The 27,981-nt window shown below is 41.4% G+C and overlaps 1 long non-coding RNA gene across 1 annotated transcript; it reads left to right on the top strand.

The window, feature by feature from the left end:
- Positions 1 to 27,509, top strand: LOC134295620 (uncharacterized). Its single transcript, XR_010002250.1, has 2 exons — positions 1 to 3,295; positions 26,026 to 27,509. It is a non-coding gene; the product is annotated as an uncharacterized LOC134295620 (long non-coding RNA).
- The last annotated feature ends 472 nt before the right edge of the window (positions 27,510 to 27,981 follow it).

Here is a 27,981-nt window from a genome sequence, read left to right as displayed (position 1 = left end):
CCCCTGTACTATGCCATATAATGTGGTTTCAGAATGAAGTTTAACTATTATATCGCAGTGTAGAGGTGGCCTGAGACATTCAAAGTGCCAAAAAGAGAGCCGATCTTAACCTTGTGAAGAACATCTTGACTATAATACGAGGGTTGAATGAAAGGTAATGCCTCCACCTTCGTAACTTCTCAACAGATGGCAATAGTGGTATGTGGCAGGTACTGGCTTGTTCAGTATACTCTTCTCTACAGTTCCATTTGGTGGGAAGCCTTAGCATTGAACGGTTGTGTTGTTAAAGTGTGAAGTATGGAACCCTACACAGAGGGTCGGTCAATGCGACTTAAGCAACGTGCAGTCACTGAATTCTTGACAGCAGAAGGTGTCACTCCAAAGGAGATTCATCAGAGAATGCAAGCTGTTTATGGGGATTGTGTTGATGTGAGTCCTGTGTGTCATTGGGCGAGTAAGTTTAAAGATGTTGAAGTGGTAACATCTGACTTGTGTGACAAACAAAGAGTTGCATGTCCTGTGACAGCAACCACCGAGTTTCACAAGCAAAAGGTTGACAGGTTGATTCAAGAGGATCTTTGTATCATGCAGAAATTTCAAGCATAATCGGCATTTCACAAGAATGTGTGGGTCACATTATTGCTTTGCTTGGCTATCGGAAGATCTGTGCACGATGGGTCCTGTGAGATGCTGGTTGCGGAAACAGAGTGTCAACTTCTTCCATGACAGTTTCAGAAAACTTGTTCATTGTTGGCAGAAATGTATCCAATTATTTGGTGATTATGTGAAAAAGTGAATAGTGGTAGTTAAAGAGCACATTCTAAGGATTATTTCTGCGTTTGATTTATTAAAATATTCCCATTCAAACCCAAGTAACAAAGGTAGAAGCATTATTTTTCATTCAACTCTTGTAGTTATGTGCCTTGAAGGATGGTGGATTCTCCCTATTTTGACAGCCTTGTTTTGGGAGTTCTTTAGTTTGGGTATGGTCTGAATAGCAGGTGGTACCATTTACCAGATTTTTATGTATTACTTTCAGAAAGCATGGCTCTGTTTTGACCTGCCTCCAAATCCCTCTGCTGAGCAGAATGTCATCCTCAGCTGGAGGACCGATCGGGGCTGCTCAGATGCTTTCCTCTGATCCGCTTTTGTATTTATATGGCCAGGAAAGCCGCCTGTTTTATCTCTGCCCTTTAATAGAAGACAGTGAGTCATGAGGCCTTGCTCCAACCCTGGTTTGGGCCAGAAGAACGTTCAGTGCATTGTCTTATTAGCTCCTGGGTTTTTAATTAACTAAGGGAACGGAGCTTTCTCTTCCTGCTTATCGCCCCCTCCCAAAAAAAGCCCTGCTGATTCACCTTTAAAATACATTATCTGACCAAGATGTATTTCTGTATCCTTTGTGTTCCAGCATTCTCTGGTTAAGCGATTTCCCTCCACTTTCCCCTGGTAAATATTTGCTTTCCCAAACTTTGGCTCTCCTGTAAATCATTTTCTGGCATGTGATCCTTGATCTAATGTTGTGTTGCACTTTGTGGGTTTGTTCTGGTTAGTTGAACAATTCGAAGGGGCCCATCGTAGGCATGTGACTGACTCCACTATTTGCCAAAGATGGTGAAACTGTGTGTCTTTTTTACTTACTGTGTTTCTCCGAAAATAAGATAGCGTCTTATATTAATTTTTGCTCCCAAAGATGCGCTAGGTCTTATTTTTAGGCGATGCCTTATTTTTCAATGAAGAAAAATTCACATTTATTGTTAAACAAAAAAATGACATTTATTATATACTGTTCAGTAGTTGTTATCACAAACCAGCATGACCAGACAAACTGTGAATCCTTTCAAGAATTTCTTGTTACTACCACTATTTCCATGTACAACAATCTATAGTACGTACATTTATCGATCCTGCATGCTCTGGTGTTCTGTTTGGTGGACATGCTTCCAAACAAAAACTTTGCTAGGTCTTACTTTTGGGGGAGGCCTTATATTTAGCAACTCAGCAAAACCTCTACTAGGTCTTATTTTCAGAGGATGTCTTATTTTTGGGGAAACGGTAGGTAAGGGCCCTGCAACCAAAAACCAGGATGGAAGATGCCCAGAAGTGACATCATAACAATTTCTGTTTTCAGCCATTTCTTTCTGTTGTTTTTTCTCTTCATTTTGAACATTAGCACACAAAACAACTATGTTTTGCAGTGGGTTTATGCAAGAGTGACAAAGCTGAAAAAGCTCCCCTCGGCTTATACTCGAGTGAGGGTCCTGACCTGCTTCTATTCAGGTCAACTTATACTTGAGCATATAGGTATTCAGAGTTGGACAGTCTTATTAAAGTCTTATTATCTTAAATTGCAGTTTTATATAAATATTCAAAAACATTTAACCTACTGATGCCTCAAATAATGCAATTTTATTAATATCTATTTTATTTTTGAAATTTACCAGTAGCTGCTGCATTTCCCACCCTCATCTTATACTTGAGTCAATACGTTTTCCCAGTTTTTGTGATAAAATTAGGTGCTTTGGCTTATATTCAGGTTGGCTTATACTTGAGTATATACGGTATATACAAAATATACAAACACTACAGCTTCTACTCACAGCAGAAATTCTCCAAAACACCATCCAACCCTCATCAAACTTAGTATAACTACAACCTATATACTACTCCCATTGCATTAACCACCACACCCTAATGACAGTGGCTTAACTTTTTTACAGGTGGTTAGTCCAGAAGTAATAACTTTGCTATCACTTAGAAAATGCCAGGTAATGTCCAAATCCTGACAGTTCCCACCCAAAGAAACACCTTCTGTCGATAATGAACTGGAGCCAAACACAGATAGGCAAACTCGTCTTCCTTTAGGCTTGCACCTTTGATATTTAGAAATTTAAGAACCAATCTTTCCCTTTTCTCTTCCAACTGTGTTGCATTAGCACCTCTTCTTCAATAATTCTTCAGGGTAGCTGTATTACATTTCTAACCTGTTCCAGATGCAGCATTGCTGAGGCCTTTGATTTTGGCCCCGAAACCTCCGAGCCTGGGATGCTTTCGACCTGGCAACTCGTATTTGTAACCGTCACTATGCCTTGGAGTGGCAAATTCCACAGCCTCCGCCTGGCAACAGCTGGCTTTTAACACTAGATGGGAGACTCCAGTCTGACAGGGAACGAAGGGCCTTGACATTTGCAGATGTTTATCCTCTCTCCCTTCCCATTCCCTAAGGCAGGCATGGGCCAACTTCAGCTCTCCCTCCAGGTTTTTGGACTTCAACTCCCACAATTCCTAACAGCTGGTAAGGCTGGCTTTTCCAAGCCTTAATCTTATTCCCGTTTCTTGACTACAGTTTACATTTTGGCTAAAGACTGACCTAATACTGGTTTGAGGTTTAATGTTCTACTGTTACGTTTTAAGCTATCTTCTTAAAACTCCATCAATACAGTAGAGTCTCACTTATCCAACACTTGCTTATCCAACGTTCTGGATTATCCAACGCATTTTTGGAGTCAATGTTTTCAATATATCGTGATATTTTGGTGTTAAATTCATAAATACAATCATTACTACATAGCATTACTGCGTATTGAACTACTTTTTCTGCCAAATTTGTTGTCTAACATGATGTTTTGGTGCTTCATTTGTAAAATCATAACCTAATTTGATGTTCAATAGGCTTTTCCTTAATGCCTCCTTATTATCCAACATATTCGCTTATCCAACATTCTGCCAGCCCGTTTATGTTGGATAAGTGAGACTCTACTGTAGTTATTCCAAGTCTATTTTCTGCAAGTCATATGGGATTGAGAGCCTGCAGAGCATAGTGGTTTGAGCGCAGAATGAATGCAGTTGTTGTATGTTTTCCGGGCTGTATGGTCATGTTCCAGAAGTATTCTCTCCTGACGTTTCGCCCACATCTATGGCAGGCATCCTCAGAGGTTGTGAGAATGAATGCAGTTTTGGCACCACTTTAACTGCTGTGCAAAGTGCTATGGAATTCTGGGATCTATAGTTTGGCAAAGCACTAGCACTCTTTGACACTCCTTGTAAATCTATAATTCTAGGATTCAATCACATTGAGCCTTGGCAAGTCACACTTTCAATCTCAGAGGAAGGCAAAGGCAACCATCTTCTGAACAAATCCTGACCAAAAAACCCTGTGATAGTCACCTCCATAGATCGAAAATGACTTGAAGACAAACCACAACACAAATAGGGTGTCATCTGCATATGTTAAATTGTCGGTGTTCTTCCAGTTTCCGTGCTTGCTTTCTCTGCGTCTGATCCTGATTTCTTTATGATGTGTGTTTCACATACATTGAACAGAAGAGATTATTAGATCCAGCCATCTTTGACCCCCTTTGCCAATGGGAAACCATTCTATATCTCCATATTGTGTCCTCTTCTCTACTGTTGCAATATACTGTTTTCAGGCTCTTTTGATGTCTTAAGATATTATATGAGTCTCTTCCCCCAAAATGTAAGTGCCTTCGACAAAGGAGAAACAGACTCCACCATAGATGTTTGGAGGGAAGGGGATGTACTGTATTTTTATTTATTTTTAATATAAATATTAGTAAATATATAATATATTTAATATATATTTAATAATATAAATATATAATATATCTATTAAATGTATATCTTGCCTTTGTCCCAGTACAGGACCCAGGGTGACAAATAAATATGGGGCTTCATTTCTCTTTTGCTCAGGAAGAACAGAAAACACATAGGGAAAGGAGAGTGACAAAAAGTTGATAATAAAACTCACATGCTTGCAGTAATTAAACCCATAATGTCAGTGGGGCTCGATTATTCTTTGCAATTAACCATCGAAAATTCTTTGGCTTCTCTGCTATGGAATGTTTTCCCAACTGTCTCATGTGCTTCCAAGTTATATTCATCAACTTTGAAAGGGCAGGGAATCTCACATCAGACTGAGGAGCCAAGTCTTTGCATAGAATGTTCTAGGAAAGAGAATTACACTGATCTGGAGTTGGATGGGACAAAGAGGAGGCAGCTCGGGTGTTTTAAAATCTTCGGAAGGGTTTTATCTTACCTTGGGGTATATCTGCACTGCAGAATGAATGCAGATTGACACCACTTTAACTGCATAATTCCATAGCATTGGGCTATAGCAGTTAAAATGGGGGTCAAACTGCATTCATTCTACAGTATAGACCACTGTTTCTTAGTCTGGGGTCCGCACATGTTTTTGACCTTCAACTCCCAGATATCCTAACAACTGGTAAACTGTGTTGTCGAAGGCTTTCATGGCCGGGATCACAGGGTTGTTGTATGTCTTTCGGGCTGTGTGGCCATGTTCCAGAAGTATTCTCTCCTGACGTTTCGCCCACATCTATGGCAGACATCCTCTGAGGATGCCTTCTGGAACATGGCCACGCAGCCCGAAAGACATACAACATTATTATTATTAATCTTGTCTAGAGCCTTCACAGCTTCCCTTCCAAGTTTATTTATTTTATTTACAGTATTTATATTACACCCTTCTCACCCCGAAGGGGACTCAGGGCAGATCACATTGTACACATATAAGGCAAACATTCAGTGCCATATAACATAGAACAGAGACAGACGCAGAGGCAATTTAAACCTTTTCCAGCTTCCTGAGGGTATGCTTGATTCCGGCCACAGGGGGAGCAGCTGCTTCGTCATCCACTGCGACAGCAACTTCCTCATTCCAACGGCTGGATGATTTTTATGGTGTCATAAATTAGCCTCCCCGCATATAAGTGGTACCTAAATTTCCTACTTGATAGATGCAACTATCTTTCGGGTTGCTTAGGTCAGCAACGAGCAGGGGCTATATTTTATTTTTAATTGTTGGGTGCTCACTCCGGCGGCTGGCCTCGAACTCATGACCTCTTGGTCAGAGTGATTTATTGCAGCTGGCTGCTAACCAGCCTGCGCCACAGCCCGGCCCAGCTTGTTGTCTTGTTTAGGCTTAATTTACTGTGGGTTGCACACGTTTCTCTTTTTAGCAGCCCATGGTCTCTGAACCGGGACCTTTAATAACTGAATCATGGAGTTGGAAGAGCCCACAAGGGCCATCTAACTCAACCCCATTCTGCCATGCAGGAAATACACAACTAAAGCACCCCAAACACATAGCCATCAGTCTCTGCTTAAAAACCGCTAGAGAAGGAAACTTGACTGGACTCCCAGCCGGCATATTCTTCTCTCAAACAGTTCTCACCATCAAGAAATCCTTCTGAAAGTTTAGGTGGAATCTCTTCTGTAGTTTGAACTCATTGCTCTGTTATTCAGAAGACAAGCTTATTCCTCTTCAATGTGACATCCTTTTAAATATGGCTCTCATGTCCCCTTCTCTCAGCCTTCACCAGTCTCAGGGTCTTATTGTGGGTCTGCACCCCATGCGCTGCCAGTCAGTTTCCGCAGGATGTTGTTGCGTGCAGCAACTTTGTGCTTGGTGTTCATGCAGTGTTTCTTATATGTTAGTGTTCGATCTAAGGTGACACCAAGATATTTAGGATGGAAACAGTGTTGGAGCTCTTGGCCTTCCCAAGTAACTTTCAGTTTCCTGTTGGCTTCACGGTTACGTAGGTGGAAAGCACACACTTGTGTCTTGGAAGGGTTAAGCTTCAGGTGGTTCTCTTTGTAGTAGCTGGAGAGATCTTTCAAGGCATTCGTGAGTTGGGTTTCAACTGTTTTAAAATCTTTTGCTTGTGTTGCTAGGCCAAGGTCATCAGCATATATAAAGCTCCACAGTTAATAAGAACATCAGCCCTGGCCTTGTCTGACTCAACTGCTGAGCACGCCTGTCCTGTCTGGCACAAGTTTGCCCATGCGAAGCAGGTGGACATAGCATTGAACGAAACATACAGAATTGCCCCTCCTGATGTGCGATGGGAAGTTGCTACTAACAATGAAAGAAATAAGGTTGAACATTGTGAAAGCCACCCACTGCATGACTATCAGCCTCCTCCCAGTAGACTCAAATCAAGGAAAGGCTTCATGAGAACCACCACTCCTCTTGATGTTCCTCCAGCAACAGCAAGCGTATCCCTCTGGGCAGCCAAACCAGGCAATTCCAACTGGATGGCCCCTCATGAGGGTCCACCTTTGGGGGCAAACCAAGAATGGGCAACTTGGAAGTCCCTGAACAGACTGAGAAGCGGAGTGGGCAGATCAAAAGACAACCTGGCAAGATGGCACTACCTGGAGGAATCCTCCACCTTGTGTGATTGTGGAGCAGAACAAACAACTCCGCATATGTATGCTTGCCCACAATGTCCTGCCTCATGTACTTCATCACCTTTAAACTTATTTATTATGCAATACTTTTGACACAAAATAAATAAAATTAGGGTCTTATTGGAGATCTGTATGGGCTTTTCATCTAAGCACTGACCCCCAGGCCCTACTTAGCTCCTGAAATGAGAGATGCTGTGTGTTCTCAGTGGCGGGGTGATGCCCGCCTTCTGCCGACACTCCCTTCTAATCTGTGGCTGTTTATTTTATTGCCTTTCCATGAATGCTGCTCTTCTCTGGCCTGCAGGAAAGGAGGGAGGCTGCTCCTTGGCCATCCGTCATCGAGGCGTGTGGAATTCCAGGGCCCTCTGTGCATTGTTTGGCTCTGCCCAGCAGCAAGAATGGCTTCCATATGGTTCCTGGTCTGCCACTCCTTGCTGCTGATGTGGAAAGCTCTCTCCTTGCGGCTTAACAAGCCTCCTTGGCAGAAAGCGGGCCTTTTAAAAGCCTACATCGTTGTCGCAGTTCACAGCTCAGCGCATGCTTTGTGGCAAAGTCAGATAGAAGATATGGCGTGTTAGGGAAGAGAAGTGGCGTCATGCATTCCCTGTTCCTGGGAAAGTCGGCTTCTGTTACGCAAGCAAATCTCTCTCTCAAAATGTATACGCTCCATGCAGCCAATATCCTCCTTGCCCCAATTATCTTAATACTGCAACTTGAGTCCATGATCCAATTGCCACAATATTTGCACAATATATTCCACTATGTAACACGATTTTTGTTCCTGGGTTATAAATGTCATTTCCTAATTGGTCCTATCATTAAAACATGGGAAAAGTTTGTTAAGCTGCAAAAACGTTGTTGTGGGAGGGACATCCTGCAGCACATTTTGTTCTGGTTTTTCAATGAATATCTTATAGAGTTTCAACTAATTCAACATAGTTGGTGGCAACAACAAAAGCGAAGTTTCTGGAGTAGAACAACTACAGTAGAATCTCACCTATCCAACACTCGCTTATCCAATGTTCTGGATTATCCAATGCATTTTTGTAGTCAATGTTTTCAATACATCGTGATATTTTGGTGCTAAATTCGTAAATACAGTAATCACTACATAGCATTACTGCATATTGAACTACTTTTTCTATCAAATTTTTTATATAACATGTTTTGATGCTTGATTTGTAAAATCATAACGTAATTTGATGTTTAATAGGCTTTTCCTTAATCCCTCTTTATTATCCAACATATTCACTTATCCAACGTTCTGCCGGCCCGTTTATGTTGGATAAGTGAGACTCCACTGTACTTTCAAAGTAAGAACCGCAGAGTTAAACACAAAATAACACTTTCATAGTGTTCTAGCTCTTGCCAAACTTTTTCTTTACTCAATAAAGAAAACATACTCTTTCTTCTATTCTCTAAAAATTGTATCTTAGAATTGTGGGTGATTTTATATATACAGTATATAAATAAAGCTTTCTGTTGGTATTACTGAAATTAGCTTCAGTGGCTTCTTAGGAGTCAAATATTGATAGTTAAAAAATAATGCTTATGCAAAAAGAAGCAGAATTTTTATAATATATACGGCTAAAACTATACAGCTATCAAACTAGCTACCAGTCCACTACTTTCCTAATATAGATTCACAAACTATAGTAAGCCACAATTCTATGATGTCACGCTCAGGGAAGAAGATAAAGAAAGGTTTGCAAAGGTGGAAAGGCCTGCAAAGGTCTCTTAGGGTTAGTATTCCAACCATTAAGATTAACGTGTTGCCTAAGATGCCGTTTCTGTTTTACTCATCACCAATTTTAATCAATGACGTTCCATTTGAACAATGGCAACAAGACCTGCCCACCTCTCTTTGGCAAGGCATGAGGCCGAGGGTTCGATTTAAGTTACTACAAGGTGATAAGAAAAGAGGAGGTTTGGGTTTCTCCAGTCTCAAAATACTTGCTGTTTGTTTGACATGGTTGAATTATTGATTTGGTTAATACAGAGAAGCAAAATATTGTAATTAGGTGTTGATTTGACATTGAGGATCCATACCTATCTTTGGTTGAATGAAATGAAAGCAGATTTGCATTTTAACAATCAATACACAGCAGGGCTTTGAAAGGAAACAAGGAGTGGGTATTGGCAAACCTTATAATTGCAAGTTTTACTGGGACAAGCTGGGTATGCTGGGCAGTTCTGTAAATGTGGCATGGCTTCCTACCATGTTTCCTTCCATTTAGCTCCTTTGGGCTCCAGCTGGAAAGAGATGGCCATCGGATTACCAGATCTCTGTGATCTGAACCCTCTTCTCCATCCCTCAGACTGAGGTGAAGGAATCTCAGGGTGAGAATGGCGCCTCTTTGTCCACGATGCTTAACAAATCGTACTCAATGACCTCACAAAACCTTCAGAAATCTGTGGCGGAGCTAGGTACTGACAGACAAAGCCGCGTTTCCTGTTTCTGTGGTCTGTGGTCTAACCGCAAAGCTCTTGTTCCTTTTCAAGCCACCTCCTTGAACAGAATCGTTGTTTGTGTTGCTTCTCTGTCAGTGCCAAAGTCCTGGGCCACGGCAGGTCAAAAGCAGCACATTGCTTTGCTTTCTCATTCAGAAAGAAAAGCAGGTGATTAAATGCGCAAGGCTTCACAAAGTCGGCCTGATCCCGTCAAGGTGAATGCACATTTGAATCTCACCGATTCAGGATTCAGAAAGGTTCCTTTTGCAGGGACTATCATTTCAGGTTTAACTACAGTAACAATAATTTATTTATTTATTTATTTATTCCATCATTTCTATCCCGCCCTTCTCACCCGAAGGGACTCAGGGTGGCTTACAAAACTGGCAGAATTCGATGCCAATATACAACAATACAAAATAATAAAACATAAGCAATTTAAAATAATACAAAATACTTGAGCCATTCATCCACAAAACCTTGTACATAAACCTTCGTCCAGACCGAGTCGAAGCCAACGAAACTTATTCTTTGAACGCTTGCTCGCATAATAATAACTTTATTCTTGTATCCCCCCCCCCCCACCATCTCGCCGAAGGGACTCAGGGCGGCTTACACATGGCACAAAAGTGCCTAAAAACAGAGCATAAAATAAAACTCCATACAAAATGCAATTAAATAAAACAAATGGGCATATAAAACAACAGCTTAAAACTCAATTCAAATGGCGCTCATCTGGTGATAAACTATTGTAAACATGGCCAGGCTCTAAACAATGGGCAAGGGAGTGGGATAAGGGCAAAGGTGCAACCATGAGACAAGGGCATGGGATGTAGTGCAAGGCTGCATAACAACTGCATAGAACAACTAGGGACTAGGCGTTCTCAAAAGCTTGTTTGAACATCCAGGTTTTCAGCTCCCTATAGAAGGTGGACAGTGTGGGGGCTTGCCTCATCTCCCTGGGGAGGGCATTCGAAAGTTGAGGGGTCACCATCAAGAAGGTCTTCTCCCTCATCCCCACCAACCAGGCTTGTGATGGTAGCAGAACCGAGAGGACAGCATCCCTGGCAGATCTTAGAACCTGCGCTGGTTGATAAGGGGATATGTGGTCACAAAGATAGGCAGGAGCCAAACCGTGGTCTTTGTAGTTAACTTGCACTTTGAATTGGGATCTGAAACTTCAGTAGGGGCATCATGTGCTCCCTATAGTTAGCTCCGCTTAGTAGCCTGGCTGCTGATGTCTGTACCAATTGCAGTTTCTGAGCCATCTTCAAGGCAGCCGCACACAGAATGTATTGCAGTAATCCATCCTAGATGCAACTACGGCATGGACTACTGTAGCCACATCAGCCTTTTTGAGGTACGGGCCTAGCTGGTGCACAAGTTTTAACTGTGCAAAGGTCCTCCTGGCCACTGCTGATACTTGAGCTTCAAGCATCAATGCTGAGTCCAGGAGGATCCACAAACTGCGGACCTGTGTTCTTAGGGAGAGTGTGACCCTGTCGAGCACAGGTTGCCACCCTAGACCCCGATCGGCCTCACAACTGACCAGGATGACCTCTGTCTTGCCTGGATTAAGCTTCAGCTTGTTAGTCCTCATCAAGTCCATCACAGCTGCCAGGCACTGGTCCAGGATCTGGGGAGCTTCCTTGGATTTTATTGGAAAGGAGTAGTAGAGTTGTGTGTCATTTGCGTGCAGATGACATCTAACTCCAAAACTCCGGATGACCTCACCCAGTGGTTTCATGTAGATGTTGAAGATCATGGTGGATAGAATGGGACCTTGTGGGACCCCACAGGTCAATGGCCAGGGATCCAAGCAGGTGTCCCCAGCTTCACTAACTGGGTGTGATCCTCCAAGGAGTGGAGCCACTGTGATGCAATGTCCCCAAGACCCATCCTGGAGCCGACCCAGAAGGATACCATGGTCGATGTTTGTTAAAGGAACCTTTACGAGCCTTAGTTCATTTCAGTGATAGTGAGGGGCAGTTTGGGACCCCCAAAAAGGTTTTTTTTCAATGATAAAAATTGGGTTTGTTTCCTACTCTGCCTTCTCTGGGTTTATTTCAAGAAAAGAAACTTTCCCAAACTGTGGTTCATTTCAGTGGGAAGGAGGAAAGCTGCACATACTTTGGGCTCCCTGCCATTGGCATCTGAAACAGGCTTTTCACAAAGAAAAGAGCCGGTAACATAATGTGCCTTTGTCTCTGTACTAATTCATTTCTTTAGATTTATAACGGGTTGGTCACATTGCGAAGAAAGGGCCTTTTTGCTCGGGCGAAAATCCACAAGTGGAGGCATAATGCAGGATCTCATGGAGAACATTTCTGTAGGAGGACGAATGGAAAACCTTTGGAGTCACAATGAACCCACAGCTGACCGGGTCCCCGATATCCCATAGAGAGAACCCACCCAATTATCACCTTCCCCTGAAAACTACACATCCCAGGACTCCGAAGGATGGGAGTTGATGTTCATAACATCTGGAGAAGTAAAGTTTGAGAATCACTTGCCTTGAGTCTTTTTATACAGTACACATTTATAGTACCTTTATACCACTTTAACAGCTATATGGCAAGTGGTATGCAAGTAATATCCTTATGTAGTGTGACAACAGGCCCAAGGCTGAGATTCTCAAGCTTTGTACATCTTGAAATTATTAATATCAGCCCCCAGAAGTAGCAGACAATATAGCCAGTGCTCAGAAATTCCAGGAGCTACTTCCCAAATTGTAATCATCATTATAGGTGATCCCATGGGGCCAAGTCTGATTGCCTTCCGAGCGTAGGGTCTTGGCAGTGGGTCCATATGTGACTAGTATAGAGGCCTATTCTTGATCCACATGTTCTACTGTGACTTGAAGGTTGGGTTGCTGACCTGAAGGCTGCCAGGTTTGAATCCCATCCGGGGAGAGCGCAGATGAGCTCCCTCTATCAGCTCCAGCTCCATGTGGGGCATGAGAGAAGCCTCCCACAAGAATGATAAAAACATCAAAACATCCGGGCGTCCCCTGGCAACGTCCTTGCAGACAGCCAATTCTCTCACACCAGAAGCGACTTGCAGTTTTTCAAGTCGCTCCTGACACGAAAAAAAAACTGTGAAGACTTCGATTTCTAGATGGAAGGTGGTTACGACAGGAATTGGCTTGATGCACCTTCCTCTTGGCACATTTCTCCCTTTCATCCTCCATTTGTGCCTCTTCAAATTCCACACCACTGTTGGTCACAGCTGACCTTCAATTAGACGCTCAAGGGCCAGGGCTTCCAGTTCTCAGTGTCCATGCCAGTTTTTAAGGTTGGCTTTGAGCCCATCTTTGAATATCTTTTCCCATCCACCAACGTTCCATTTTCCATTCTTGAGTTGGGAGTAGAGTAGCTGCTTTGGGAGATGGTGATGGGGAATTTGGACAACATGACCTTCAGTCCAGTGGAGTTGATGGAGGAGGATCATGGCTTCAGTGCTGGTGGTCTTTGCTTCTTCCACAACACTGACCTTTGTCCACCTACCTTCTCAAGAGATTTGCAGGGTTTGGCGGAGGCAATGCTGATGGAGTCGTTCCAGAAGTTCAGTGTGACGTCTATAGATGGTCCACATTTCACAAGCATATAACAGGGTTGGGAGGACAATAGCTTTATAAACAAGTACCTTGGTATCCCTACGGGTGTCCCGATCCTCAAACACTCTCCGATTCATTCAAAAAAAAATGCTGCACTCGCAGAGCTCAGGCAGGGTTGTATTTCAGTGTCGATGTTGACTTTTGTTGAGAGGTGGCTTCCAAGGGAACACAAATGGTCAACACCTGTGTGGAAGGGCCCTAAAGCTGGGTCCACAGTATAGAATTTCCCAATCCTGAAATGGTTTAATTCAGAAAAATGCTGCACTCGCAGAGCTCAGGCAGTGTTGTATTTCAGTGTCAATGTTGACTTTTGTGGAGAGGAGGCTTCCCAGGGAGTGGAAATGGTCAACACCTGTGTGGAAGGGCCCTAAAGCTGGGTCTACAGTATAGAATTTCCTAATCCTGAAATGGTTTAATTCAGAAAAATGCTGCACTTGCAGAGCTCAGGCAGTGTTGTATTTCAGTGTCAATGTTGACTTTTGTGGAGAGGTGGCTTCCAAGAGAACGGAAATGGTCAACACCTGTGTGGAAGGGCCCTAAGGCTGGGTCTATAGTATAGAATTAATGCAGTTTGACACCACTTTTAACTGTCATGGTTCAATGTTATGGAATCCTGGAATATGCATTTTGGTGAGGTACCAGCACTTTTCAAGAGAGATGGCTAAAGTCCTTGTAAAACCGCAACTCCTGTGACCCTATAGCAGGCATGGGCAAACTTGGGCCCTCCAGGTGTTTTGGATTTCAACTCCCACAATTCCTAACAGCCTACCGGAATTGTGGGAGTTGAAGTCCAAAACACCTGGAGGGCCAAAGTTTGCCCATGCCTGCCCTATAGCCTTCAACCCATGCCAGTTAAATTGGTACGGTAAAGGTAAAGGTTTTCCCCTGACGTTAAGTCCAGTCGTGTCTGGGAGTTGGTGCTTATCTCCATTTCTAAGCCGAAGAGCCAGCGTTGTCCGTAGACACCTCCAAGGTCATGTGGCAAGTGGTATACAAGTAATATACTTATGTCGTGTGACAACAGGGCCAAGTCCATGATTCTCAAGCTTTGTACATCTTTAAATTATTAATATCAGCCCCCAGTCTTGACTGCATGGAGCGCCATTACCTTCCCGCTGGAACGGTACCTATTGATCTACTCACATTTGCATGTTTTCGAACTGCTAGGTTGGCAGGAGCTAGGGCTAACAGCGGGCGCTCATTCTGCTCCCGGAATTGGTATCAAGTTGCATTTATCCTAGTGTAGATGTGTCCTAGTCCAGCATCTCAAGCCACCGCGCCAGGCTGATCAGTGAGGTTTATATCAAGGCTGATCTACCAAATTCCCCTTTAATTCAGTGAGTCAGCTGGAATAACTTCTGTGTAGCTTTGGCACAACTTGAGCTGACTCATTGTACCAATGGGATGTACTTCTGTGTTGACTCAACATTCAATAATGGTCTCAGTGGGTTTGTTTTCCTTGTGGCGGATGCTTGCCAATGTTTTGCAAGCCTAACAGGGCTCTTGTTTCGCAGGCATGGGCAAACTTGGGCCCTCCGGGTGTTTTGGACTTCAACTCCCACAATTCCTAACAGCCTACCGGCTGTTAGGAATTGTGGGAGCTGAAGTCCAAAACACCCGGAGGGCCCAAGTTTTCCCATGCCTGCGCGGCAAGGAACAAAAAGCGTGTTACAGAGTGCAAGAAATGAAAAATGGTCCATATGGATCAAATCTGGTTATCTGCTAAGAAATGCAAAAGTGAAATATCTTCCTTGCTAAACTGGCCGAGAGAAAAGACAGAGCGCCGGGAGGCTTGTCAGGCCCGGTAGCTGAGCCTAAGCGAGGCCAGGCCTGGCTGATGTAATTTATGTCGACTCCTGAACCCCTTTGCTTTGGGACCTTATTTGGCGATGCAAGCCTATAAAAACCAAGCCGCTCTTGCAAACAAATGGGAAGAGCTCACGGCTCCTTTTGCCTCTCGTGACGCACGTCGCCTGGGTTTCCAGCCTTGCCTTCACAATCTAGGGTGGAATTTCCAATAAATCTGCTTACAGACAACTGCGAGCTCCAAAAAGTGTAGAAGAATGCACTGTGTGCGCTACGTGTGTGTGTGTTTAAAATCCCACAGGATCCAGCTGCATTGACTTGTTTTAACACCAAACTGAAAAAGGAAATAGAAGCGTGGCTGGAATCCCGTTAAGTGGCTTATGCATAACTTGGGACATTTTTGTGCATGGAAGCAGAATTTGCATGCGGTATCATTCTGAATTATGTATCCAGGTGTACACTGTATTGTTTGTCATTCATTTGCATCATCCGTTGCTCAGTGTTGCAACACATAAAAATGCACAATTGTCATCTATATATATAAAAGAGTGATGGCATCACGGCGACCGACAAAACAACAAAACTACAGGCCCCCCAACCTTGAAATTTGACAACACAACCCATCATCCACGCCTCTAGGTTGATACAACAAAAAGAAAAGAAAAATAAAGTCCTAATTAGAGGGAGAGGAATAATTGCTTTTATCCAATTGCTGCCAGTTAGAAGGCTAAGCTCCTCCAACTTGGTCTCCTAGCAACCCAATAAAAAATAATAAAAAACACTAAAAAAAATTAAAAACACTAAAAGATTAATACAATAAAATACTATAATAACAGAAAATAACTAAAATAATACAAGAAAATAATAAAATATAATAAATAAAAAGATAACTTATAATAAAATTAATTTAAAAAATACAAATAACGTCAAATAAAAATTACACAACAATTTTTAACCAATACCACCACCACTTTGCCACAGCAACGCGTGGCCGGGCACAGCTAGTGTCTTTGATAGGGCAACTTAGTCAATTGTTACAGGAAATTTACTTTTGTGTTTGAAAAACCTAATACAGTAGAGTCTCACTTATACAACATAAACAGGCCAGCAGAACGTTGGATAAGCGAATATGTTGGATAATAAGGGATTAAGGAAAAGCCTATTAAACATCAAATTAGGTTATGATTTTACAAATTAAGCACCAAAACATCATGTTATACAACAAATTTGACAGAAAAAAATAGTTCAATACACAGTAATTTTCTATAGTAATTATTGTATTTATGAATTTAGCACCAAAATATTGCAATGTATTGAAAACATTGACTACTAAAAGGCAGACTGTGTTGGATAATCCAGAATGTTGGATAAGCGAATGTTGGATAAGTGAGACTACTGTAAATTGTAGGGTCTTGCAATGAGGGAAAATAACAACAATAACAACAACAACTTTGGGTTGTTGTGCATTTTCCGGGCTGTATGGCCATGTTACAGAAGCATTCTATCCTCATATACCTCACAATCTCTGAGGATGCCTGCCATAGATGTGGGTGAAACGTCAGGAGAGAATGCTTCTTGAACATTGCCATACAGCCTGGAAATTGCACAACAACCCAAAGTTGTTGTTGTTATTGTTGTTGTTATAAGAATTTATAAAATTTTGCCAAAGTCAAAGCCGGGCTGTGGTGCAGGCTGGTTAGTAGCCTGCTGCAATAAATCACTATGACCAAGAGGTCATGAGTTTGAGACCAGCCCATGTCGGAATGAGCACCCGACCATTAAAATAAAAAATACCCCTGCTCGTTGTTGACCTAAGCAACCTGAAAGATAGTTGCATCTATCAAGTAGGAAATTTAGGTACCGCTTATGCGGGGAGGCTAATTTAACTAATTTACGACACCATAAAAATCGTCCAGCAGAGTTTGGAATGAGGAAGTATCCATCAAGGACTCAGTGTCACAGTGGATGATGAAGCCGCTGCTCCCGCTGTGGCCGGAATCGAGCATACCCTCAGTAAGCTGGAAGCTGGAGAAAGTTAAATTGCCTCTGTCTCTGCCTCTATGTTCATATGGCATTGAATGTTTGCCATGTAAGAAGGGTGGAATATAAATACTGTAAATAAATAAATAAATAACAACAACTATCATGTCAGACTACACAGAGAAGCCATTGAAATCCACAAGCATGTGGACAACTTCAACAGAAAGGAGGAAACCACAAAAATGAACAAAATCTGGCTACCAGTATTTTTAAAATTCCAAAATCAGAACAGTAAATAAGGAGCAGCACTCTGAAAATAGAAAAATTCCAGACAGGAATCAATCAGAGGCAGCTAACGACTCTGAACAAAGGATTCCCCCAGGCCAGGTGGTGAAGCTGGGAAGGCCATTTAATGCTAACGAAGCTGAGCTAACGAACATTCACACTGACCTCCAACAGAGAAGAGTTCCTTCCCTCCACCCAGGAACTTCCACAGATATATAACCTTCGTTGCTTAGTTTCTCCATACCTCACAACCTCCGAGGATGCCTGCCATAGATGTGGGCGAAACGTCAGGAGAGAATACTTCTGGAACATGGCCATACAGCCCGGAAAACACACAACAACCCTGTTTAATAGGTTTTTCCTTAAACCTTCTTTATTATCCAACATTTTTGCTTATCCAACATTCTGCCAACCCGTTTATGTTGGATAAGTGAGACTCTACTGTAACAGCAATTTCATCCCAAATAAAGCATCACTTGAGTCCTTCTGACTTACCCAGGTTTCAACAGCACAACTCTGGTCCTGAACTGCTATAGCTCCTTTCAATGAAATTCTGGGATTTGTAGTTTGCTAAGGTGTTGCGTTCGCAAAACTATAAACCCCAGGATTCTTTCTGATAAGGCCACAGTAATCAAAATGGTATTGAACTGCTATAATTGTATTGTGCAAAAGAGAAGGTGTCATACTAGGTACAAATAAACTGCTTTAGTGCTATAATAAACCCACAGAAATGCAAGTATTTTTCCAGTCCTCTTGTTACACTATATGCTCTTAAACCTTGGAAAGGCTTAAAAGAGCGAGAAGGTCTAAGATCAAAGAGAAGTTGGAGGCATAAGAGAAGATGACAGTCAAAATTTAAAACTGACGTTGTTTAAATGTTCTGGGCTGGGAAAGGTTATTAAAGGAACAAGGCCGAGCTGTTATAATTTAATTTCCTGTCTGTAAGACACACGCAAGTCATATGGAAATCATGCAAGGCTACTAAAATCTTCTTTATTCCAGTTATTGCTGTTACGTAGAAGCCTTTTCTGCATAACAACGGTGCAAACATTGAACCTGCAGAAGGGAGAATTGGGTTCTTCTGCCACAACTAGGCTTTGTGCAATCTTGCAACCCATAGTTTGCAGATTTCCTAATTCCATAGAAGAATGATAGAAATTGTTTGCTCCTCCAGAGATATGAGTGTTGAATGAAAAGTAATGCCTCCACCTTCATTACTTGGGTTTGGATGGGAGTATTTTAATAAATCAAACGCAGAAATAATCCTTAGAATGTGCTCTTTAATTATCACTATTCACTCTTCCACACAATCACCAGACAATTGGATACATTTCTGCCAACGATGAAGAAGTTTTCTGAAGCCGTCACAGAAGAAGTCGACACTGTTTCCGCAACCGGCGTCTCACAGGACCCATCGTGCACAGCTCTTCCGATAGCCAAGCAAAGCAATAATGTGACCCACATGTTCTTGTGAAATGCCAATTATGCTTGAAATTTCTCTCTGAGTGATACGACGGTTGTCCTGAATCTATCTGTCAACCTTTTGCTCGTGAAACTTGTTAGTTGCTGTCACAGGACGTCCAACTCTTGTTTGTCATGCAAGTCAGATGTTTCCACCTCAACATCTTTAAACTTACTAGCCCAATGATGCACAGGACTCACATCAACACAATCGCCATAAAAATCTTGCATTTTCTGATGAATCTCCTTTGGGATGACACCTTCTGCTGTCAAGAATTCAATGACAGCACGCTGCTTAAGTTGCATTGACCAACCGTCTGCACAGGGTTCCATACTGCACACTTTAACAACACAACCGTTCAATGCTAAGGCTTCCCACCAAAGGGAACTGTAGAGGAGAATCTCCTGAACAAGCCAGTACCTGCCACATACCAGTACTGCCATCTGTTGAGGAGTTATGAAGGTGGAGGCATTACTTTTCATTCAACCCTCATAGTTGGAATGAAAACCCCCACCAGCCCTTACCTGCATGGAAATGATGGGACTTGTATTTCAACAGCCCAAGAGAGCACCTACATCTCCGCTGCACATGCATAGTCTATTGACCTAATGCAAAGGGGGAAACATTTGGCCTTTCCTTTTAGTCATTTTCCCAATGTCTTAACTTATACTGAAGCCAAGAGACTAATGTCAGGATAGAAAATGAAGAAAAGAAATGGTTTCCAATTGTCAAGGGGGTCAGGCATGCCTGTATTTTATTATACTCTTGGTTTGATCATATGTGTAGCTGGGTTTCACTTGGAGGAAAGAGGTGTGAACACTGGGGAAGAAACATCAATGATGTAATGTATGCAGACGACGCCATATCACTAGCAGAAAGTAGGAAAGGCTCGAAGGGACTACTAAAGGCGTTCAAGGAAGAAAATCCAAAGGTGGGTTAAAGTTGAACGATAAGGAAATAAAAATTAATGGCCACAGATAATATACACAACTTTAAAGCAGACAATGATGACACTGAGATAGTCAAAACTTTCCTTTAACTGGTCCATGGTCCAAAAGTACAAACCAGTATTCAAGTCCAATAGATCAAGCCAGGAAGTCAAGCAGGGGTTCAAAATACAACAGAGTTCATGACAGGATCAAGCACAAACTTTCCAAACTGCAGGTCATGATAACAGCTGTGAAGGAACTAGACAGGATCCTCAGGTGTAAAGAGAATTGAATACCAAAGTCAGAATTGTCCAGGCCATCGCATTTCCCAACTATGTCTGGTTGTGAAAGCTGGACTGTGAGGAAAGCTGATAGAGGATCGAATTGTTTGAAATGTGCTGCTGGAGGAGAGTTCTGAAGATACAGCAGAGTGCTATAAATGACAAATATATGAGTGCTAGAGTAAATGAAGCCAGAATTGCCCCTGAAAGTCAAACTGGCTAAACTGAGGCTGTCATGTTTTGGTCATATCATGAGAAGACGTGGCTCCTTTCCTGTAATTTGAACATCTTTAGTCCTAGTTTCCAGGGCAGCAAAAAACAAGTCTTATCCTCCTTTCTGACATCCTTTCACATATTTATACATGGCTGTCATATCTCCTCCCAACCTTCTCTTCTGCAGGCTAAACAGACCCAGCTCTTTAAGATGCTCCTCAGAGGGATTATTCATGGTCTTCAGACCTTTGATCCTTTTCGTTGCCCTTCTCTGAGCATGCTCCATCTTGCCAATATCTTTCTTGAATTGTTTTGCCCAGAACTGGACAGTGGGCTATTTCCTTGATCTAGAAACTAGACTCCTTTGGATTCAGCCCAAAAATCCCATTGGCTTTCTCATGACCAACTTGTTGTCCACGTAGACTCAAAGATCTCTTTCATGTTAACTCCGTTGTGGAGCCAGGCGTCACCCATCCTGCATCTCTGCCTAAGTGAATTATCCTATATTTCTCGTAGAAATAATGCAGTTTGACCACTGTGACAGCTATGGCTTAATGTATATGGAGCCCTGGGACTTAGTTTTACAAGCTCTTTATCCCTCTTTGCCAAAGACTGCTGGTGCAAATCCCAGGATTCCACAACATTGAGCCAAGGCATTTAAGACAGTGTCAAACTGCATTAATTCTATAGCGCAGTGAACGTTGTCTCTCATGACTAGTGTTGCCGGATGTCATTCATCAGGTAAAGAGAGCAAAACAAAATCCCAGAGACCCATCAATGTCTCTTCACTGTTTTCCTTGGCCAAGCTTATTCCCCATGAAAATACAGATCACATCTATATGGCATTAAATCCCCAGGGCGTTGATGTTGGAGAGGTTATTTTGGGATAGATTGGCTCCTGGAGAACATTTATCCCAGAGGGGTGCTTGATTCTCTCCTCACCCTTGCTGCTATAATGTGCTTTTTGTGCTCTCCACAGCTCCACTCTTGGTTGCGATCCAGTCTCTGTATTGTTGCAGCTGCTGGGTGACCCTTCTGTGTTGAGTCTGTAGCTCGCTAATTGCCAGGAATGGCTGGCCGTAGTCCCTGTGTCGCGGGGGGAAGGATTGGCAAGACTCCTTCCTCACAACAGACAGTTTACCTGCAGGGCTGAGTCTCAGGTCAGGTTTCTGCTGGGAAGCTTTGAACTGCAGGAAAGGAAGACACTTGTAGTTTGAATCTGCCAGGAAGAAACAAGGATGCTGCTCATTATTTTTCAAATTCAAAATTTAAAATGCAGTTCCTCAAAGCTGGCAAAGCTGTCATGAGATGCTTCTTGTGTATCTGCAAATAAACCTTCATCCAATTGCACATTCCTTTCCACACTTACAGCCTTGGTTTAATCATGCATTGTTATGAGACAGGGAATTGTTCACGAGGAAACTGAGGCCACATGCATTTAGATCAGTTCATGAACTGTTCTCCTGGGTCATTCATGAAAACGAAAACTATCAATCCTCACAGTGCCATTCTGTTGCTGGTTTTCTGACACAACAGTTGTTGTATGTGCATAATAGCTCCAATCCCTTGCATAATTATTAGCCCCAATACCTTCAGCAGAACAAGCTGTCATGTGTAATAATAATAATAATAATAATAATAATAATAATAATAATAATAATAATAATATATTATTATTATTATTATTATTATTATTGACACAACGAAATGATATGACACAGAAAACAAGATAGATATGCTGGATTTCATATCACAAAATCACAAGTCAAACACTTCCCACTAGGTGAGGGGTAATAAAAGGTAAATAATATGAGTATGTAATATAGAGAGTGAAAATACTATATGAGCTTGATATACATAACTCTGTATTGCAAATTTGTTAAAGAATGTATAAGTTTTAAGTATAAATAAAAAATAAATAAAAAATAGCAGAGGAAGAAGTTTTAACTACTTTAAGTAAAAGAAGTGATACTTTAGAGAGTTGATTCATCCCATTCTAGTATTGTAACTGTTAATAAGAATACCTCTAAGTGAGAAACAACATTGTAACCACAAAAAATAAAAAATAAATAAATAAACACTTCCCAAGCGTTTAGGACTGTGTGATGTATTTTCAGATGATGCGTGCAGATCCCAGTAAGGCGGCCTTTTGCAATTAACAGATCGTAATTTTGTCAATGTTTATTGTTTCCAAATGCCGGCTGAGATCTTTTGGCACGGCACCCAGTGTGCCAATCACCACCAGGACCACCTGTACTGGTTTATGCCAGAGCCTTTGCAGTTCGATCTTGAGGTCCACAACTGTGAGGTCAGGCATGTTGTGTTCCAAAACTTTGCCAGTCTGGATTCGAAAGTCCCACAGTATTTTTGTGTGTTCATTTTCCAATAGTTTTGCTGGTTTGTGATCCCACCAGTTCTTTTCTGCTGGCAGGTGGTACTTGTGGCATAAATTCCAATGAATCATTTGGGCCACATAGTTGTGCCTCTGTTCATAGTGTGTCTGTGCGATTTTCTTACAGCAGCTGAGGATATGATCAATGGTTTTGTCAGCTCCCTTGCACAGTTTGCATTTTGGGTCATCAGCTGATTTTTCGATCTCGGCCTTAATTGCATTTGTCCTGATGTCTTGCTCCTGGGCTGCAAGGATGAGGCCTTCTGTCTCCTTCTTCAGGGTCCCATTCGTGAGCCAGAGCCAGGTCTTCTCCTTGTCAGCTTTTCCTTCAATTTTGTCAAGGAACTATCATTTATTATTATTATTATTATTATTATTATTATTATTATTATTATTATTATTATATCACCTGCCTCTTCCTATGGCTCGAGGTGGCACACAACATCATTAAAATGAGATAAAACTCTATTAAAAGACATACAACAAGATACACAATTAAAATACAAGTTAAAATCCACTGATAAGATGCAAATTAAAATTCAATTGACTGGATAGGCCTGCTGGAAGAGGCGGGCCTTCAATGGTATCTTAAATTCCAACAGCTGATCCAGCTGTTGAATCTCTTTTTATATAGATCTCCACTGCAGCTCCCAAAATAGAAATTATTATTATATTTATTTATACTCCACTTTATCTCCCCAAAGGGGACTCAATGCAAATTGCATTATATGGCAGTGCAGATGGGGCCAGAGTCACTGTGGTCTCTCTTGCTCATCTTTCTTAGAAGGATAATAACTGGAAAAACCTGAATAGGATGTAATTTTATGTGGTCCTCCGGATGCTGGACTACAACTCCTGTCTTCCTCATCATTGAACAGCATGGCTACAGCTGATGGGAGTTGGGATACAGGAACATCTGGGAGGCTGCAGTTTGTTCTGTTTAATCAGAAGAGGCATTTGGATTCAGATACAAGGCTTGTGAAGATGATGCTTGACTGTAATATGTGCTTTGACTTTCCCCAACTTCAGAGCCACAAGGGATGTTGGGTTCCAATTCCCATTATCCCCAGTCCCCCGGGGCAGATAATCCAAAGTGATGGAAGTTGTTTTTCAATAACTTCTGGAGACCTAAACTGGGTAAAAACTAAAGAGCATTGACCACTATGTGAAACAATTATAAAGAACTCACAACCTCTGAGGATGCCTGCCATAGATACAGGCACCAAAACAATTATATTTATCCCTCTGTCTCCATGGATTCTCCATCCTTGGACTGAACGGCCCTTTGAAGGCAACCCTATATCTGATGTGGCTCTCTATGGAAATTAGTTTGACAGCCTTGATTAATAGGGTTGCCAGAGACACTGACTCAATTATAGTCAACAATAACATTAATCTGGTAAAGATTAATCTGGTAAAGAGGGCAAAACGAAAGCACATCTCATTCTTTTAAGAATCATAGAATACTAGAGTTGGAAGAGACCTTGTGGGTCATCCAGTCCAACCCCATTCTGCCAAGAAGCAGGAACATCTCATTCAAAGCATCCCCGACAGATGGCCATCCAGCCTGTTTCAAAGCCTCCAAAGGAGGAGCCTCCACCACACTCCGGGGCAGAGAGTTCCACTGCTGAACAGCTCTCTATCACAGTTCTTCCTACAATAATGTTCAGGTGGAATCTCCTAATCTTCCGCTGGAAAGAGCAGGGAATGCAGATGGCTCTTCTTTATTCTGTCATTACCTGGCTTCAAACATGGAAATTTACAGGTGGCTCAGACATCTCTGCTTCCACTTTGTAATGATCTTGTGTTTCCCTATTGCTTCTTTCTTGGAAAAAAAGAATATACATACACAATGTCACAATGCACAATTGCATTGCTTCTTTTCAGGAATTTTACAGATCCGGATGATGTCATGTTTCACAGAACAATACCAGATGAGGTCTTTACTTTGTCACTGCTCTGCCAGAGGCCAGATCTACGTTACTATATAATCTAGATTATCAAAGCAGATAATCTATTTTATTTTATATGAGTCTTCACTGCCATATAATCCAGTTCAAAATAGATAATCTGGATTTTATATGGTAGCGTAGAAGAGGCTCAAGTTACCTGTTTTGGAGTATATGAATCTACACTGCCCGATAATCCAGTTCAAAGCAAATAATCTAGATTTTACATGGCAGTGCAGATGGGGCTTTAATCACTGAATTCAGCAGGGCCTTTGGAGAATGCAGTCTTCCAGTTGTAATCCACCTTTTCCCTCTACTTTTCCCGGTCATTCTGTTTTTAAAATAGGAATATCTGTTAAGGATGAAATGAAGGCATAATTGTGGTGCCTTCTGGACATTATTATTTATGTCATTTTAGTTGTTACTCAATTTTTAATGACTTACGGACATTGATGCTCCATTGCAACTTCTTTTGCTGCTTTCGAATAAACTTTTGTGTTTCATATCAACAAATTAAAAGTGTTTTGAAACTCTATCCGAAGAGACTTCGACCCCTTTCTCATTGTCCCTATGTTATTAAGGCATTCTTGGATCCCATTAAAATTAAATGAACATTTAACTCCGGCTTGCAATGATATTTTTTCCATATTAGTTTTGAACATATTTTGGAGTGCAGAATTTTAAAAAGCCACACAGAATAAAATGGTACCACACACAGCTGTTACCTAAATGTCATCCCTGATTTCATTCATTCACATCTTACAACATTAAAACATTACAGCAAGTTTTAGGGAAAAAATAAGCGACCAAATGTGCAAATCTGAGAAGTCGTTTTGGATTTAGAAAGCCAAATTCCTATAAAATTGACATACTGCACATACAAAAAAATGACCTCAGTTTTTCAGGCCTCTGACTACAGACTAATAAAAGTCAGGCAATAAATCAACTAAATAAAAATCCCATGTGAGTATGCCTATGCCTATGTATATGTGTGTGTGCGTGTATGGTTTTTATTTATAGTGGGAGAACAATGGATTGAGTCCCATAGCTGGTCCTTCCTTGTGATATATGTTGATAGTGCTAAATAAATAAAAAGTAAGAATAACTAATACATGTCAGGCTATAAATGGAAGAAATACTAAATATTCTTAAATAAAAGTAAGCCAGAAAGGGAAACCCATGCAACCCATATTCCTGTATATGTTTTCATCTTTGCTGTGTATTTTAATATATGTATTTCACAGAAATACGTTTTAAAATATAATGTTTTATAATGAGGAGAGACAAGTATAAAATGAAACAACAATAGGAACTCTCACACACGTAATTTCCAGATAGGACCATTGCTTTTGGATGTTTTATCGTGTTGTGACCTTGGTTTTGCCTTTCAGTTTGCTGAGGTTAAATAACTTGCCATCTGTCTGATAGGTGATTTCCACTTCAGTGGGAAGCTTCCCATCAACAAGATGAAGCATCATAGCAATGAAGATGGAAAATAAGGTAGGGGCAATAACACACCCGTTTGACACCTGTTTCCACCTTAAATGGGTCACTTTGGGAGCCCTTGCAGTCCAAGACTGTTGCCATCATGTCATCGTGGAGGAGCCACAGAATGCTCACAAATTCATCAGGGCACCTGATGTTTTGGAGGATGGTCCAGAGAGCACTGTGATTCATTGTGTCAAAAGCCTTTACAAGGTCAATGAATGCCATGTATAGAGGATGGATTGGTTCACTGCATTTTTCCTGGCATTGTTGTGCAGTGAAGATCATCTCCACTGTTCCTCTGGAGGATATGCCGATATGCTAATGACAGCGTCATCTGTGCACATTCAGAAAAGCTACAAGCCACTCTAACCACCTTTGCAGAAGCATAGGAGAAACTCAGCCTCTCATTGAACATCGAGAAAACCAGTCAATCCCTCTGCAATGACATAAATACAGCTTAATGGTGTAACATTAGAAAATGATGACCATTTCCACTCCCTTGGCAGCCACCTCTCCAACATTTTCGCTTATCCAACATTCTGCGAGCCCGTTTATGTTGGATAAGTGAGATTCTACTGTATATCTGTTTTTGTGTCTGTTTTAATCACTGTATTTTAACTGACTGTGTTTTAAAATGTTGGAATCCGCTCTGAGTCCCTTGAGGAGATAGGGTAGTATATAAAGTTTTTACAATAATAATAATAATAATTATTATTATTATAAAAACTTTATATACTACCCTAACTAATGGTGGCCATATGTAAGCCGCCTTGAGTCCCCTTCGGGGTAGAGAAAGGCAAGGTAGAAACTATACACCCCCACACACATATATATAGTATATTAGTAGTATATATACTAATACAAGGATTTTGTAAATTCCTGTTTGCTATTTATTCAACAGTTGTGGGTCCATGGACCGTAATAAAAGTTATCATACTAATATACCCTGATTCCCTGAAAATAAGACATCCCCAGAAAATAAGACCTAGTAGAGATTTTGCTGAATTGCTAAATATAAGTCCTCCCCCGAAAGTAAGACCTAGTAAAGTTTTAGTTTGGAAGCATGCAGGATCGATAAATGTACATACCATAGATTGTTGTACATGGAAATAAAGGTAGTAACAAGAAATAATAATAATACAATAATAACTTTATTCTTGTATCCCACCGCCATCTCCCATAAGGGACTCAGGGTAGCTTACACAGGGACAAGCCCAACAACAACATACATTTACATACGAACAGAAATGTAAAACAGTAATTAACATCTTGGGAAACCTTTACCTTTACCTTTTAATTTAAAAACAGTATAGCAATAAAACATAATATAGAAATTCTTGAAAGGATTCACAGTTTGGTTATGCTGGTTTGTGATGACAACTACTGTACAGTAGATAATAAATTTTCATTTTTTAAAAATTCAACTATAAATGTGAATTCTTCTTTGTGGAAAAATAAGACATCCCCTGAAAATAAGACCAAGCGCATCTTTGGGAGCAAAAATTAATATAAGACACTGTCTTATTTTTGGGGAAACAGGGTATGCATATACTAATACATATACGTATATATATACATTTTATATATATATATATATATATATATATATATATATATATGGTAAAGATAAAGGTTTCCCCTGACGTTAAGTCCAGTCGTGACCGACTCTGGGTGTTGGTGCTCCTCTCCATTTCTAAGCCGAAGAGCTGGTGTTGTCCATAGACACCTCCAAGGGCATGTGGACGACATGACTGCATGGAGTGCCGTTATCTTCCCGCCGGAGTGGTACCTATTGATCTACTCACATTGGCATGTTTTCGAACTGCTAGGTTGGCAGAAGCTGGAGCTAACAGCGGGCGCTCACTCCGCTCCCCGGATTTAAACGTGGGATCTTTT

The sequence above is a fragment of the Anolis carolinensis genome, chromosome 1 (genome assembly GCF_035594765.1).
Source record: "Anolis carolinensis isolate JA03-04 chromosome 1, rAnoCar3.1.pri, whole genome shotgun sequence".
In the NCBI taxonomy this organism is placed as follows: Eukaryota; Metazoa; Chordata; class Lepidosauria; order Squamata; family Dactyloidae; genus Anolis; species Anolis carolinensis.
This window is presented reverse-complemented; position numbering and strand designations above follow the sequence as displayed.